An 18,773-nucleotide genomic window follows, 5' to 3' on the forward strand; every position below is an offset into this window, starting at 1 on the left:
AATAAGTATTATTAAATTTTTTATATCTTGACAACCATTACATGCACTAAAAACGAAGAACTTCATTTTGGTGTTCTAATGTATACTTGTATTGTATATTGTTTACTAGTTTTGAATTCTTTGTGATTGTTATTGTTGTTGTTGTTGTGATTTTAAGAACATTGCGTGCAAATATTTTATTAGTAGTTATAATTTCAATTGAAAGTGCATTCCTGGCACCCATAAACTGTGCACTACTGGAACCAATTTTCCACAATTACAACAACAATAGTAGTTTATCCAAACAAATTGTTTACATGAACATAAAAGAAAACAACTAAAGCAAAATATAAAAATAATTTGATTATAAAAAGAAATAAAAGCAAAACATTATTTTTTGATAGAAAAATGTGGCTAAGCAGCGAACATATCAAAGAAATGCTTTTAACAAGACTCTCAAAGTTTAATGCCAACTAAACTCCGCTGTACCCCTTCCTCACATCATATTTGGCGTATACTTGGTATATCTTTTTTTATTTTATATTGCAAGCAGCAACTGTTGTCAGCTTTAAAGAAATCTTTTTTCTCTTACCATTGTTGTTGCTTTTGTTACAGCATTTTATTATTATTATTGTTGTTGTTTTTTCAAATTCAACGCTTAAACTAGCCTTTGACGCCATTTTAACATTATGAGTTAGTTTTGTGCGCTTCCGTGCTGCCAACTTTGAACTAAGTATGTATTGTATGCATGTTCACATACACACACACACGTTCATGCATCTTTAATTTATTTTAAATTAGAAATTGGCTACTGGGGCACTGTTGCAGTGTTGCAACATAATTGCTATATTGCAGTTGTATGCGTGATATCGGCTGAGCGCTAATTGGCAAATGCGTGTAGGCACTTTTGTGCGTTAAGTTACCATTTGCCTAGCTGGAGCAGTGAGGACGTCTTGAGTTGGTAATATTATGAAATTTAAAATAGCGTTAAGCACGTTTAGCCCACTTGTTGGTTGTTATGGACATTAAATTCTTACTTCAAACACTACTGCTATATACATATCTAGTATTATTGATTATCAGAACTCCTTGCTGGCATAGTTGGTGTTGTTATTATATTTCATGTGCCGCAGGAAAATAATTAACTTGGCAACAATTTTAAGGTTAAAAAGCATAATACACTAGAAGTTGGATTTAAAACTAAATAAATTTTGAAAAAAACATTTTTATGTATACAATACAAATGTTAAGATCATTATTAGATCGCAGAGAGAATTTAAGCTACTATTAAGATAGCTGTTTTTGTCTTAAAAATAGATAATACTAAAGTAATTAAAAAACAAAAGGTAAACTGTACGAAATTCATAGATTATAACATGCCATCTAAAAAAAATAAACGCGAAAATCCTAATATGGTACATGGTAATATGATAGAAGTATTAAAAACTAAGAGGTCCAACAATTAGAAAAAAATATAACCATACCAGCTTTAATAGTTAATCATGTGTATTAACTAGAAATTCAAAATACAAATATTTTTATACAGTGCATGCTCGAAAACGTGAATACTCTAAAACGTGGACTCACATCAGCGAAGAAAAATGTGAATGCAAAAGCCAAAAAACTGGATTCAAAATTTAAGGAAAAAGAAGGTGATTTTTACGCTGGTGATGGATGACCTCAAGGATTTGAAAAAAGATACGGTATTCGACTTCTTCAATCTAGTGAAAACCTGTCTTCGCAACCTCAGTTAGTTTAAAGAAAAACTTAAGGCTAAAATTGCTGAATTGAAATTGTATAACGATCAACTATATATTGCTGATGATTTTGGAAACCTTGGCCAGAAAAAGCGTAAGTGACCACTTTAGAAAGGGAATCCCAGGTGTAAATTCGGAGAGCAGCGAATCACTTTCTTGTGATGCTCAAATGCCACTAGATCTCATAAACTGAAAATTTTGGTAATTGGAAAAGCAAAAAACCCACGATGCTTTAAAAAGTTTCAGTGTCTTACCGACAATAAAAACTGAAAATCGACCTAGATGACGGCGACTATTTTTAAAGAATGGTTTCATCAATCTTTCGTTCCTCTGGCAAAGATTCTTTCTTTTGAATGCTGTATACATTTTCTAAATTTTAAAACAGAAAAACTTGTTAATTAAATTCCTTCTCCTAATTGACAACTTTCCTTCTCATCCAAATGAGGCTAAACTGACAACGGAAGATGGGCAAACATTCGCAATATCTACGCCACCAAACGTTACTCCCCTCATTCAACCGACGGATCATAATGGAATAGAAATCACAAAGCAATACTACAGAAACAGCCTTCTTGATTCAATAGCAGCAACGCAAACTGACTCAAGTCTATGAAGAAAACAACATTAAAAAAATGGTAGAAATGTTTAGGTGTCGATTGGTGTCGTGTCGGCGAAGAAACCCTATCTAAGTGCTGAAATAATATTTTAAATTTTACGGTAAATGATAATAATCCCTAAGATAGTATGCCTTTGGCGGTTTTAGAAGAAAATCTCCTTGATGTGCAATACCACGGGATCGTCTTAGTAGTTTAAATGCTGAGGTTTGTTCGTGAGCGCAGACACGTACAAAGAAATGTGAGTTATTAAAAATTTTGTTCTTATTAACAATTTCAGAATAAAAGTACCTTATCATATGTTCAGGAAAGGAAGGAAGATATTGAGGAAGATGCGGATAATGCTATTGAATATGAGGACGAATCTGACAAAGGCATCTCAGAGACACCCGGGAAAATTATACTAAGTAAAGCAGTTCAAATTTTAAACAAAGCAGTATAGTCGGCAAGTTATAAGGGCGTAGTAAGCTTAAATGTTATGAATGTACTTAGACATCTAAGGGAGAAAGCTGTGTTTTAATTATTAAAAAAAATAAAAGAAGACCTAAAAAAAGATGTATTATTTTTTTTGAATAAAAAGTTCTTTCAAACTTTCTTTCATGCCATATATCTTACATATAAATTAATATGTACCCAAAAAAAAAGAAACAATAAAATGTGAATTTAAATGTGAAAATATATATTTCTTTTATTCTTGTTTGACACTCGAAAACTTGAACGATTTGTTAAAGTGAACTCCCTTGGTTTTAATTAGTTCACGTTTTCGAGCGTGCACTGTAATTAAAATTAAGACAACGGCCAAAGAATTCCCAGACTTCTCACTTTTTATCTAACAAAAGTCTAATGCTGAAGAAATAAGTGGAAGTTGCGTTCATATTGCATGCAAATAATATTGGCTACTAATAAATGCGAAATAAATGCGAAAGTACAGATGAGAAACACAATCAACAGCAGCGAAACATGAATCAACAAACTGAAGAACTTTGTTAGCAGATAGAAGAAAACGGCTATATATAATTGATGTCAAGATATCCTTTCAGATTGTAGAATCAGTATGAAGGATGATGATGAATTAATTTCTTGTGATTACAGTGTAATATATTTTTTATTCAGTAGGGCCATTCCGTATTTTTGATTCCCCTAAAAAGGTAAAAATAATGAATCCATAACAATCAGTATTATAGCGATCAGATTTTCAATATAAAGAAAATCTTATAAATTTTTAAGAGGTTTTGTATAAATATGAATGTTACGTATATTACTGATTAGTGTTAATAATATCGTTGCAATATAAGTGTACATTAGCAACTGTTTTTTTACTTTTGTTTTTTTTAAGGGTAAAATATGATACCAATATGAACTAATATGCAGAACGATAAAACTTTTGTTATCGGATAATTATGAACTTTGCTATAAAATATTTAAAAACTATACAAGACAAATTTATGTAATCTTGTTATAGTTGTAATCTGTGCTTCCCTATGTAATTTTCCTATACGTATAGCATCCACTAAAAATAGTTGGAAAAGCTTGGAGAATGTAGCATCAACCTATTTTCTCTATTAACGCAAAAGTTCAGTGAATACAGATTGAATAAGCGGATATAAATTTCTGAGATGTTGATTACAACATGACTACAGGTTTTGTAGTCCTACTGCTAAAAATCCTACTATTAAGAATTAAGTTCTCAATCAAACTGACAAAAAAGAAAAGCATTTTTATAAAAAGGTTAATATTGAAATCATTTTATATAGAAGTTAGTGTTAAACAGTAATTAAAATAAATTGATGTTAACTTATAACATTGATTCAATTATTGGTTTCTAGATCAGCATGTTTTTTATCTACCACAATATCTATGCAAATTTTTTTTTTGGTGTACTAGTAAAACTATATTATTTTATTTTTATGGTATTATACACCAAATTGATGAATTTAAATTAATAAAACTAAATTTAACAATATAACCGTATTTTTATTTTTATCGAGAACTATATTTACTTCTGCGGCCCTCCAATCTGTACAGTCATTTGTATTGGCCCGCGATTGTATTTGGTTTGGACAGCCCTGTTCCAGATAATGTTATTATCATCTAACTTTTATGTAATTGTTGCCAAATTGTAGAGCTTAATTGTACATAAAAATTGTTATATATAATCTAGTAAAATATTATGCATCAATAATGGGGTTTGGGGTAGGCATGTTCCTATCATGTTGGCGGTGTTATAGAATGGTTAATAAATATTAACACACATTTTATGAACTGTTTTAACTGAACATTTTCGCTTTTCGCTTTTCGCTTTCCTCTTGAATCTTAATATCATTTCATTGAAGTTGTGTGACAATTTTAGTTTTTGAAATAGCAACCAAATATTTTGAACTTCTATACTAAAGTAATATTACACTAAATTTCATAAAAGTATATAAGTAATGTATTTCATACAAAACCACAAAGCTACACTATTTTCTGTAGAATATTAAGGAAATTATATAAAAAAAATTTGTTGAATAACTTTTTTCTCTCTTTTCAGTCACAATTCAATAAATAATTATAAATAAAGCACAGAACACATATAATACGTATTTGAATATCGTATATGGTGTATCTAAATCTGAGCATTTTAAGCACTATTCCGGCTTCGATACGCTGCATTACGCAATGGTGTTAATTACCAATGCTTAGTTAGGCAGGCGAACAGACAGATAAGTACGTATGAGTGTTAACAGTTAGCTGCGGTTTTAGCAGTGCTTCCAATAGTTAAATGTTAGTTTAAGAGGCCAATGGATGGATACAATTTAACCATTTTGTTGATGAGGATTAGCTTGGTTGGGTCAGTTTAGTTGTATTACTCATTTTGTTGTTTAAATAGCCTTAATGGTGCTCTTAACACATAGCATTGGTGTACATTGTACACTGTGAAGTATAAACTGCATACATAGCATGGATTAGTTAAGTCAACTAAATTATTAACGAAAAATGTGAAAAATAAAATAGATTGAAAGAGTTTTACTCTTACTCGTAAAATATTTGTTTTTTATATGTAAGTCCAACTAATCGTTGACATTTTTATTCTTCCCCACTAAGCAACTTCCAACAACTTCTACTTCTTTGCGCCTTGAATTGAATTGATTGTTTTTTATGATATTTGAAATTTTACACTACCAGATTATGTGGTTATATTAGAACTTATACATATATCTATTGCTGTTGGTACTTTTTGTCGGTACCAATTTAAAAAAATAATAATCATTTTTCATAATTATATATAAATGATTCATCAAATCTTTAACTAAAAGAACTAATCATAGTTATATGTATTAGTTTTCATTTTAGTTACGAATTTACGTGAAAATGACAGGAATATTTTAAAATATGCATATCTTTGTAAAATATTAAAAATTCTTTCACTTGAAAAAATAATATACAAAACATAAAACACAGCTGACGTCAACTTAATAAAAAATAGGAAATATTTTTTAATTAACTTTACATGTTTTTAGTGCCTAATTTAATGTGTGAGATAGAAACTGAGTCTTAATTTTGCTTATCTATATCGAAACGTTTGTAGAAAGCTATAATTAGCCAGTTTTCCTTATATTTTAACCCCAAAAACGTTGACCAGTATTGCACTGCAGTTATTGTACCATGCAAGCGATTATACATACATTATTGTGGAAAGGATAAAAAGGATACTTAAATTTAGTTTAGTATATGCATGCGCAACTAATGAATTTATGGTGTGTTATTATATGAAATAAAAGCGAGGTACGTAGTAGCCAACGATACAACCACCAACCGTCTGAACCATCTGAACCGTCTCAATCGTACCAAGCCGCCGCTGCCAAATGTTTCTGAGCCGGCCACCGGGAAAAGTGATCATATTTTGATTGACTAACGCTGTTGACTTTTAAATAAATTTTTAGCGATCTTGTATTCCACATTTCAAACAATGAGTTTTATTAATTATACTCTTTTATGCTAGAGTGCAATATGGCATATGGTCGTCAGAGTTAAGGGTTTTCTAAATATTCAGGGGTTGTAGCTAACTATGACGTAATACGTGTAGTTGCAGTCTTGAATGCCACATATGTTATATGTGATCAGAAGGTCTCTTTAAAATTAATCGTTTTTATTCACTTTGATATTAGACAATTTATCAGTAAATAAGTTTACTTATTACAACTTATTTAGATTTATTGTATATTATTGGAATGTACTGATATTCCATATCTTGCTAAATATTTTAAGCGATTTATTAAAACTGTATTAAATTTTATTCGTAGTGTCATAATGCCAATTAAATGTTGTTTTTTTCTTTTGAATAGGAAGCTAGGAATAGCCATTGTGCTTTCTTGCAAAATGATTTTAGTTTCTTACAACACCTTTGATTAAGATATTCCTTTGTTATGCCGAATAAAAATTTATTGAAACATCGCAAATCAATCTTTAACAATTAAAAGGGGTTACTTTATTACGCTATAAGCATTATAATGGTAACTTATTAAATATAATAATAATATTAAATATAAATACAAATGCTAATTTTTTCTTGTCGATAGTGACCAGTCTTTATGACGAAACGATACTATTTAAAAATAAGAAGATTTAGAGTTCTAAGTCTGGGACTTACAGTCCAAACAAATTATATACGGACTATAAACTAATTAAAAAAAAAATACGAATATTTCCTAAGACCACTAATGATGAGTTCTTGGTAATGCTCGAAACAGCGTTGTATAGTCAGTCAAATTTCAATAAATAAACCAAATTTTTGTTCTTGTCTTTTCTTTGCAATTCGAATTAGTACTTTTATTCCACCTTTACTGGAATCAAAGTACTAATTGAATTACTTGTTAATTTCATTAAAAGGAGCATGCTCGAACGCTCTGTTTCGAATACCATTGATGGTGAAAGTTTATAAGATTTTTTTCATTTTTGAATAAATTTTATCTAATCATGAAACAGATTGCCATTGAATCTTCCAGTTCAAATGCTATAATTTGGAATAGAAGTGGAATGCTCGTATTATGAAGCACAAAAAACATTTTTTATTGTAAAATTATTTTGGATATATACAGGAAAATAGGGCTGGAACTTAAGTTCATCCTCGTCATTTCCTAAAAATACTCTTATCTTCTTGGAATTTGATTACTTTAAAATCATTATTTAACAGTTTAATTGAAAAGTAATTGCTCATTAGTTGTAGTTTTATAAGCTTTATAAGACTTTATAATATTACAATGTAACATATTAAATAATAAAAGAATAACAAAAAGAAAGTTCATAAATGTGTTTTATTAACGTAGCTTTGATAGTATCCGTATAGAAACTGCTAAAGTAGCATGTACTAGCGAAAGCTTTATGGATCAAACATAGATTTTACCATGTTTTTTATGACTCTATGGATTACTATTTATGATTCTATGGGATTACTTTATTTTAAAATTTTTCCATTTTCTCCCCGATTATGTTGCAGTTATGTTTTAAGTGAGTAGGTTCGTAAGTTTTTATGATTTACTTTGTTTTCATAGCGATATCTAGGTGTTGTAGGATTACACGTCCTAATCTCATGTCAAATTCTGTTGTTTTTTCTGCCACATTTCTGATTTTTATTCTACGGTCCAATAAAATTTCGAACTATTCATTTAAGGCACCTGATGCGAAGTTTACCCTACTGCGGACAACTTTTGATTAATTTTGTTTTTCATTTTTAAGTTATTACGTCGAAACTATTTTAAAATCGATTTCTTTCTATATGTATTTTGGGCAAATTTGCTTTTGCCTTCACTTTGACGCTAGAAAAACTCCTAATATTATGAAAATAAAAAAAAAACGCTTTTTTTAAGATTTCATTTTCTTTTAAGACAATCGAACTTGTTGTGTGATTAGCTTTTAGAAGCATTTCTCTAATCTAATCTAACTGATTTTTATTTCTTTTCAATATGTATCATCATGTATATGAATTATCAATTTATTTGTCATGTTTTTCAAGAATATTCTTTTTTTGCTCGAATCTGGATAGATTTAAGTTCAAATTATATATGCGGCTATTTCGCAAACGCTGAAAGAATTACTAAAGTAAACAAATGCTTATCGATTACTCTTTCGTTTACACACTTATACATGACATTGTTGAGCCAGTAAATTAACTCCACCTTTTGTTTCATTATAATATAATTAATTTATGGCTTATGGTTTTTGCAGTCGTCAACAGATTTTTTTTACCTCAGCGATATTTAAGATATTGTCAATAGTTTGCTTCAGCACTATAATACTTTCCGAGGTTACGATTAAATTTTTTTCAAATTTTTCCGATACTTGCCTCTGGATCGTTGTAACGTCATCGTTGTCCGTAAATTGGTGCCATTAGAGCAATAATTTTATATGTTCTTAATTACTGGTAGGATTCTGTTTGAAATGTCCAGTAGTAATTAATAAGTCCATTAAAGCCAACATTTTAATGTTGTCATAACTTTTATATTATTGCTGATCATGAATCACGCTTCAATATAGGACTACATTTTTTTGTCGTTATCCACATTTAGTAAAAATGTATCAGAACTTCGAAAGTGTTTCTTGATGGTTGAACTAGTTTCCTATTCTGCTGCATTGCATGATTTAGGCATGTGTCTCACAACCACATGTATGGTTAAGTTTCATTTTTACGAATTAATTATTACATATAAATTCCATATTTAAAATTTTATTGTTTTTACTGGAGATTATATGAAACAACTAAGTGTAACCTACCACAATCGCAATTGTCATCAATTATTTGGAAGAATGTGTCTGAGAGACTTACGTTGTCCGAATTAATGTTAAAATTGACTACTGACCAGTACTTCTTCTGTTTTTTTGTCAACTAAGGAACAGTTTACTTTAATTGTAAAATCCTGCTTTTACTTCTTGCGCTTTTTAAACTTTATTAGCACAATATATAATAGATTATATATACCTAAGTACATTATATTAATTCGGTTTTAAACCGCTGAAATATAATACATGTTGTATGCAACTATTATGCACATACAATACTTATTTATCGAAATTTTGCAGTTGTTTATAATAAAATACTCTAAAACTAAAATACACTAGACTAAAATACATTAGCTTAGAAAAATACCTTTTGATGGATTTCTGTGTCTATGACGTTTTGATTAAAATTTTTTATTTAGCGTATTAGTAGTGAAATTCTCATGTGATATTAAAAATTTGTTAAATAAGTAAATTATTGCCAAATAAAATTTTTGATATTCAAGCTGTCAAATTTGAATATTACTACATATTTACATACCTGAATTAATGGACTAAATAAATGTTTATACATTATACATTTCTTTCCGGAGACCATAAAATTGAAAAATATTTGAGCCTTGCACCGCTTATTTCATATTTTAGTTTTTTTATTTGTGTACTCGTAAATATATATTTAAGGTAAATAATTCTTTATGTCTCTTTTTTATATAAAATATGTTATAGCTATTGTCACAGTTGTTATTATTTGTGTCTATTTCTATATATGTAAATAAACGTCAACTATGCCAAACAGTAACAGCAACAACAACAACAACAACAACAATAATAATAATAATAAAGTTGAACAAAGCGACTAATTTATTTTATCGATTAAACATTCGCGATTTCAAAGTATTTCTAGAATTCCAACTGAAATTTGAACTATTCACATTTGCAGTAAATAAAGAAAAGGAAAAAAGAAACTACTGAAATTAGGGAGCGACTTCAATCAAAAAAAGAAAAAAAAACCTTAAAAAGTTTGACAGTTCAGAAGCGGGAAATCTTTTCGCTTGGAAAAAGTTATGCAAAGTAATTTAGTAGTAAGGCGAGGAAAAGTATTTGCAGTGTTAGACGATATGCATGGATCTACAGAAGGAAAAGGGATATGTAATCAAATTTTTATTTATATAGGTCTCTATAAAAAGACATAAGATCATAGCAACAGTCCTGTTGCTTAACTTACAAGCTATGATCAATAGTATAATTTAGATTCTGAAATTAAGTGTTCAGTTTAGTCTATTGCTTCCATTATAATGATTATTTATATATTTTCTAATGAACAAACATTTCTTAGATAGGTTTTTTTCTAATGAGACTATTAAAAACATTTTCTACTTAATGTGTTCTAGTAATTTACATATATAGATCGAATATAAAAAATTTAAAAAAATATTCCGGTTTGCATAAACAAATATCCTTCCAAGCACATATTAAAAAATTTTTTTTCCTGAACTATAGGTCCAAAACGATGTTCATATATCTTATTAAAACTAGTTGATTAACTTTAATCTTAATTTGAAAAAATGCTTGAAAGGAAACAATTGACATTTCGGTTGCAAAGCTAAATCCGAAACGGTTGGTTTTTTTACAATGTAGTGTAGTGTAGTATTAATTTCCGTCGTATACGTACATTATATATTATAAGAGATTAATTTAACTCACAACCACATAAAGAAGGTGGTCAAAATAGATAATCAAACTTAAAAAAATTTACAGATCTAGTGATTAAGTAAAATATAATAATTTAGATATGGATTTCAAAAGGGTATTCATCAGCAGTGACCTAATTGGGTGTTAAAAAAAATAAATTACTCAGAAACAAGATAATTCATATCGAAAGAATGAATATATTGTACGATAACCTGAAGTGTAACGTTTAATAATGTACTGATATTTCTTTTTGTAGTGTAATATATATATTATATGGTTATTATTATTTAATAGTTATTAAATTTGTCAACATAGATTGTAAGATATGAAATGTTGTTGTTATAGTATTTTATTAATTATTCAATATCTATTTATGTGAGTTGTGTCTTGAAGAGATGCTTGTCCAGAGCTTGTAAGCATCTCTTAAATAAATCCAAAATCATTTGCATTTAATTTCAGATGCAATTCTTTATTTACAAAGTATTATTTTTTAATGAATTATTTAAAATATAAAACATGAGATCAGAGAAAATATATCTGAATTTAAATCATTTGTATAAACTGTCTCTGCTTTACAGTATTTCGTTCCAAGTCATTTAAAAAAACAAATAGTTGTACTATTCAATGTGATATTATAACATAATATATATAATAATACTATAACAAAATGATTTTTCTTTATAAAGAATAATAATTCTGGTAACGATGTATCTAGAGTATATGATAGTACTTTAAAAAGTACTGATAAAACTTTATAATTACATAATTATAGACTGGAATTATTAACTATGTTACACATTCGTATACCACAATTCCACTATATTTCGAAGTGAGAGTCTGAATTTTATGTACATTGAGTTTGAATTTTATGAACAGAAGATATAGTCGAATATACGTAATGTATTATTACTAAACCACAATCTATAATTTTAGAACTCCTACTACTATTTTACTTAGTTTTTAATAATAATTATGTTATTCTCGAAAAATGTTGACGATGACTTTTTTAAATTTTTTTTTTTAATTCATGAAAGCTTTTAACATTTTAAGGCTGTATATTTTTTTTTACCTTAATGTGTTTTTTATATATTTAGGTTAAGTTCTTAAACCATTTAAAAATGCTAAAATTACTCAATTAATATGTAAATTAGGCACATTAACTGTCTCACCTTTATCAATTTAACACAGTAGCAGAACACAGCGCAATAAAAGATTTTGAAAATCCAAACACCTAAATATGCGAATGAATTTCGAACAACAGATAAAAAACTATTTAAACCATTAAAAAAATGCAAATAATGCGTTGACAACTTAATTTTTAGCGGCAAAATTAACAATTTCACAGATTCATTCATTCACAACGCCTGCTGCAACTGCAACTGAAGTTGACTTGGCACAGCATACTTGATCTTTCGTTTTCCTTAAAGAGTGCACACAATGTCGTTTAACCCAACCGGGATCTTAGCAACTCTGTGACCCTATCAGCAATGTGTTTCTTATCTTGACACTGTTGCACGTTTGTGTTGCACAAGTGTAAGATGCTGCGTCAAAGGGAAAAGGACAACAATTTCGACAGCATCCGCAAAAGCAAAAGCAACAGCAATTATTGCTACTGTTTTGCAAAGACTTCGAGTTAATGCCAATTCCTTCCTAGTTCCCTTCTGGTCACATATTGTATTGTTAACCAAGTCCATAATCTTATTTTACTGGCGTTTTCTGGCGTTTTGTGGCGTATCATGACCATTGCTACTGGTATGAATGGATCGACTTAAGTGTTGTGCTTCGAGTGACAATTTTAACTGCATTCAATATTAATGAGTTTGTTTTAATGTGTTCCAAGTCGCTCGTTTATTTTAACAGCTTCTCTTCTTGTGCCCGGCTCAGATTGAAATTTATGCGTGAATTTAGCACAAACGCATTAAGGTGCAGAGATTAAATATATTTTTAAAATTTTTTGCTTGTACTGATATTGGGCATCTGTAGCATCTGTAGCATCTGTAGCTTTTCATAAGATTTATTCCATCACATTTGTTTATGGTCTTTTTACAATTTTTAAGTGGCGCTTAAAAGTTGAATGTATATTTTAACTGATATCTTCTTAAAGTATTTAAAGTATCTAAAGACTCTTTTAAATTTAATGATATGTGAACTGTGAGTTTAAATTATGAAAATACGTTTCTGGTAAACTCCATTCTGGTAAACTTACAATATGTCAATCAACACATAGAGTTTGTCACATATGCTCGTAATATCTTAAATGTTTTTATGATCCCTGGCAGATTATAAAATTGTGAGAGTTTCTTTCAGTTCAATAGGAAAAAAACTTTAAACCCTTACAAACTCTCTGATAAATCACTATAAACTCAGATACTATCCTAGAAACGTTTGTGTGTAAAATAAGATATAGACGCTCTACTACGCTCAGCAGGGCGTCCCTACTGTAGGATTCAGTTTTTGGTCCAGTTTAATAAAAATAATATTAAAATATATACACATATTGTTAAACATATTTTGATTTCTTCTATACAGTATGTTATACATGTTTAATTAAGTTATTTATTTTTTATTATTATAAGATTAAAAAGAATCTATGTCAAAGTTTTTAAATACATTAGGGGTATATATTCTTTCGCTTCTATTAAGAAGACATTTACAGAATTAAAATTGGCTATACGGAATAAATATATATATATGTATATATTTGTATATATATGTATATTTATGTATGTATATGTATATATATATGTATATATATGTATATAGATATATAGATATATAGATACTATAATACATTTTTCTAATCGTATATCAGTCCTATTATTGCGTTCATGGCTGCTATTGGCAATGTACCAAAGTGTATTAGCCCCATATTTTAGTACTTTGTTTTGGAGTCTTTCGATTTCTGATATTTTAGTACAGCTTAAACCTCTCCACAGGTCTTTAACAAGAGTATTTAAGTATATGTAGTTAAACTAAATCATTTACATTTAAACCAATACATACTTCTGAACTTCAATTCAAGTATTTTTATCTGAACTTTTCTGTAGAGAAGAAAACTTCTCTCTAAAAATTAAAAAAATTACTGTAATATAATGGGTTGTGCTTTCTACCCTTACTCTTTCTACTGAGTTTGCTGTTTTGGCTCTGTCAGTGGGTACAATCCTTTAAGATTGTTAAGAAAATATCGTCACAGTAGACGTTAGTTGTGTTTTGGAATTCAATTTGAAATTGTTTTTCAAAACAGTGGTGCAGTTCCAAAAATAGTAGTTGTGTTAGAGCATAATATTTTCTAATGAAAATTATTTTTCAATAAGAGCGTTCAGTAACTGCGGTATAGTTACTACTTGGCATGTAACCAATAAAAAATTCTTAAAAGTTACGAATGCTTTCTTGCTGTATGTGTAGTTTCATAAATTTTCATTTATGCAGACTAATTATATATCGTTATCTTTAAGAATCTGAGTTTAATTGTTTTTGCAATTGTTCTAATTTTTTTTTAATAGTAGCAACTTCTAATTATCTCCACATCATTAATTTCACTCCTTAAGTGGTTGATGATTTGAGAAACTCTGAGCCGTGAATTCATTTACGCAGTTTCTACAAGAGATGAATATCAGTTTAGTGCTGAAATTAAATTCAACTTTTATTTGTTTGAAAACACTTTCAACATAGAACCAATCAGAAATGAAGGACTAATTCAGATAACTCAGGAGTGTTCAGTATCCAGACGCATATCAATACATAAAAAATTGTATGTATTAAATTCAAATCAAAAGCATATAAGCTGGTAACTTTTTAAACTTGTTTGTTTATTTCAATCTTTTTGTAGCTTCTTTGAACCCGTTTGAGTAGTCAATTGCTTTTATTTTACCTATAAAAATAATTTGCAATTTAATATTTAAATTGTGGAAAATTGTTGTTCGTTATAGGTATAAGTGAGACCCTCCTGCATAAAATCAATATAATTTCTTCAACTACTGACACATTGGTAAACAAACAGAAAAGTGTGCTTGATCTTAAAGATATCGTATTGTATGTTTTTATTGTTCATATCTTTTAAATAAATTTGTTTGCATTCGGGTATGGATATTAAATGCAGTTGAGGATATGCACATGTTAAATTGCAGTAATAATTGCGAAAGTGCCTTTGTAATGCCAATAGTGAGAAAACAATGGCGTCATCGTGTAAACACAATTATACATTTATTATACATATATAGAATATTGACGTTAGTATACATGTATACCTACATCAGAGTTGTGTAAAAGTTTGAACGCACTTATACGTACTACGTAGGCGAAGTGTTACCGGCATTTGAAATCGCGAAGAAGTCATCCCTGATGTGTTTATAAACAAATGACACGCGATCCTTTGGGGCACGAAAGTTTACGGAAGTTCAAATATTTGTTGTTGTTATTTTGCTTTTGTAATTATTTTTTCTTTGGCTGCATTAACAGATACATGACACTCCAACAAAACAAATTCTTGTATACAATTTGGAAACACACTAAACTTACTTTCAATGCAACAAAAGTGATTCTATTTTGTTAAAATATTTACTGTAATTTAGGTAAAAGATTACAAAAAAGAGTACAAATGAGCATAAGAGATGCATTGATGATGAGATGCGTTCAAATACAGCAAATTTTTCAATTCAAGGCACACTATTTCGGTTTAGTTGAGCTAAACATACATATTTGTGAATCAGACATTTCACTAGTTATGAAATCCTCGACTTATGCCAGATTAGAGCAAAGTAAAGAATACCTTTAAAACATCATTACCCAATATCATTATCTGCCCAATAATTCAACTGGATCTAGTGCAATTTTGTATCTTATTCTAAGTGAGTTTTTTCAATGATGAAGCGAAATAAACATGTCTATATTAGAACTTGTAATAATATTGTGTAGTCAAATTTTTTTTATCGGTTGTTTGATTAATGCAGATAGAAAGGCAGAAAGATTTTATTAGACCGACTTGACTCTTTAACTTTTAATTGTAAATGATATTATAGTGCTATGAAAATTTCACCGCAAATATCAACGTTTATGCTCTTAATTTCTATATAAAATAGAAGTATGTAGGTCAGGCTAGATTATACCGGCGATCCCAGGGATATCCACTTAGGCCTGTAGGCCCATTAGGCCCGTATTATTAAAAAAACAAGGGTTAAAACCAAAAAAAAAAGTATCAAAAAAAATTACATTCTTAACATGTAATTAAAAATCAAATGCTTATTCATTTGACTTTGAATAGCTAGGTAATCTATATGCATATAAAATTTTTTTTGAATGTTTTCTATATTACATATTTTGATACAAATAACGAAATCAATTTAATTTCTTTCTATATATTTTCTCAAATTACGAGTAACAATTTTGAAATTTTAAATTTGAAAAAAAATCACTCTGAACGAAGCTCAAGCTTTTGTGACGTTATAGCGACAACAACGCGTTAAGATGACATTAACTTTAAATAATCACGTAAATCAAATGCATGCAACGAGCAAATCGGCAAAACACGCTTTTATAAGGAAATGTTACCGTAACGTAACGCAATGCAGAGCAGAAAGCACTTTTCACGTGTTTTGTATTCAATACCATTTCGTTTCTTTACAACATTGGTTACGTATCAATCGTTGTTGTATATTTAAGTGTTGGTAGGTTTCAGGACGGCGTTTTTGCCACAAATTCAAAACGTCGAGAAATGTTATGTTGGGATTTGATAAGTTTCATGTATGTGGCACATACAAATTGTACTACTTTTTATACACCTGACCCAGTAAACCCAAAAATCCGGACGGCAAAAAAAGGAACCATATACGAATTACGAATACGACATAGCGCCTTAAGCGTTAGTATAATGCATTCAAAGAATGAAAACATGCATTATGCCAATAAAAAACATGCGAAATTGCAACAAACATGCACTTGAAAACATGCAAAACGAAATTAGTAGTAAATGCATGTATGATTTGGCCGAAGCGTAGTAGAATTCGCAGCAAATACTGTATCGGCTGTTGATACTGTTGCTGCTGTTACTGCTGTTGTGGTAATAGTTAAATTTTTTTGGACACGCTAACTTGCGTTTTTTGTAGAATTGCCATATACAAACAAAAAAATATATAATATAGTAAAAAGAAGATATATATAGACATCGGTATGAAAATAAAGTCATACACGCACAAACTAATACGAAGCACGCATTGCATTGTATGTGAGTCAGCATTGAGGTCTCTTCCATTGAAAGCGAAAACGTGGTCTGCTTTTTATAGGTGCTACTTTTTTTAAGATTTTACCATGACATTGAATATTATAAGCTAAGTCAAGAGGCAGTAAAAAAAATACAACAATTTGCTTCTTAAAGAGTTTTACAGTATTAAGGTTACATTTTTAAATAAATCGATATATCAATAGTTTGTACTATCAGAAGCACAAAAGAGCACGTTTCTTAGTTGAATATGATCAATATTTTTTAAAAAAATCATTCTTCAAATATAATAACTTTTACCATTGATGATTTTAATCTAAACGAATTACACTCTTTGTGTCAAAAAGAACCTATTGCAGTGAACTTGATGCAGATCCAAGTTTGCTGTTTAAAATGCCTATTTATCTTAAGAACCTTACCTTACAGCTCCTATTCTTATCACACTGCGTGTGATACACGCATTGTTTTAAAATTGTGATGGTATTTAATTAAATCAAATGCAAATAGATTTTCCACATCTACCATAACTTATCAGCAAAACCAAAAATACTTTTACTTTGTCACTTGTGAAAAAAAAAAGTAATTGACATAATGAATTGTGAATAATTGATTAAAATCGTCATTTTGTGTTAAAAATTATTTAAAACAAATATTAATATTCAAAAAACAATGAATTCGCTATATGTCATAACTTTGTTACAAAAAAAGGAAGTCATTTTCGGAAAAATTAGAGAATCCTTACAGAAAAATTGTTATGCATTCCCATGCGGTCCTAATATTACACTATCAGAGTATATTATTGTATTGTTAAGATGTCTATACTAAACTCTTGCTACTGTGAAATCGACCTCAAAAGAAAATTTGTAAAAAAGTTTGGTCAGGTTTCTAAAGGTGTTGCCTTTAAAGGACTCTTTAATTAAGGAATTATTGTTCTAGTCGATGAATTGACTGAAATGATTGAAAGAAATGGGCAATGCTTATTTAAATTATTTTAGAAATAAAATCAAATATACATCCAATATTAATTTAAAACTATAAAACTTTTTTATAAACTACTAAGGTTTACTAAGATTTTTCATGGTTTGAATGACTAAAGTTTTATTTCGTCTAGATGGGATTATGTCAAGGGTTCTCTTAGTCTGAATGAGGATGTTGTGCGAAAAAATAATGTTTAATTAATAATTGATATCAATGTTTTTTGAGAGCAATTTTTTAAAAACACATACTCTCAATGGCTCTCAATGGTTTTAAACAAACTCAATGACGCAAGCTGCTCAATAATTAATAGTATTCTATTGACAGATACATTTTTAAAGTCTATAATCTAGTGGTATGAACAAGATAATAAAATTGAAGTTAATGTCTTTAATTATTTTCATAAATAAAAAGTACGATAAGTAAGTAATTAAAAAAAAAACTTCATTTAAATATATATATATGTATGTTTGTAAAATTTTTATATATTTTAAATTTGCATCTTCAACAAATGGCAATGGAATAATTTCTAAGAAAGGCACTAACAATTTAAAATCTGATTTGATATAGCAATTTAAAGTCATAAACAGCAATAAATGCAAACATTCAATTCTAAAAATACAAAATATCTTTAAACAAATTTAAGCTTAGTGATTTCAGATACATTTTAGTGCAATAAAATCATAAAAACTTTTTACGTTTGTCTGTATTAATACTGGATATACCTATACGAGCTGATTTTATCTTAGGATACGAGTTGAATATCAAAAAGTAGTGTAGCTAATAATA

The sequence above is a fragment of the Teleopsis dalmanni genome, chromosome 2, assembly GCF_002237135.1.
Source record: "Teleopsis dalmanni isolate 2A chromosome 2, ASM223713v2, whole genome shotgun sequence".
Classification (NCBI taxonomy): domain Eukaryota; kingdom Metazoa; phylum Arthropoda; class Insecta; order Diptera; family Diopsidae; genus Teleopsis; species Teleopsis dalmanni.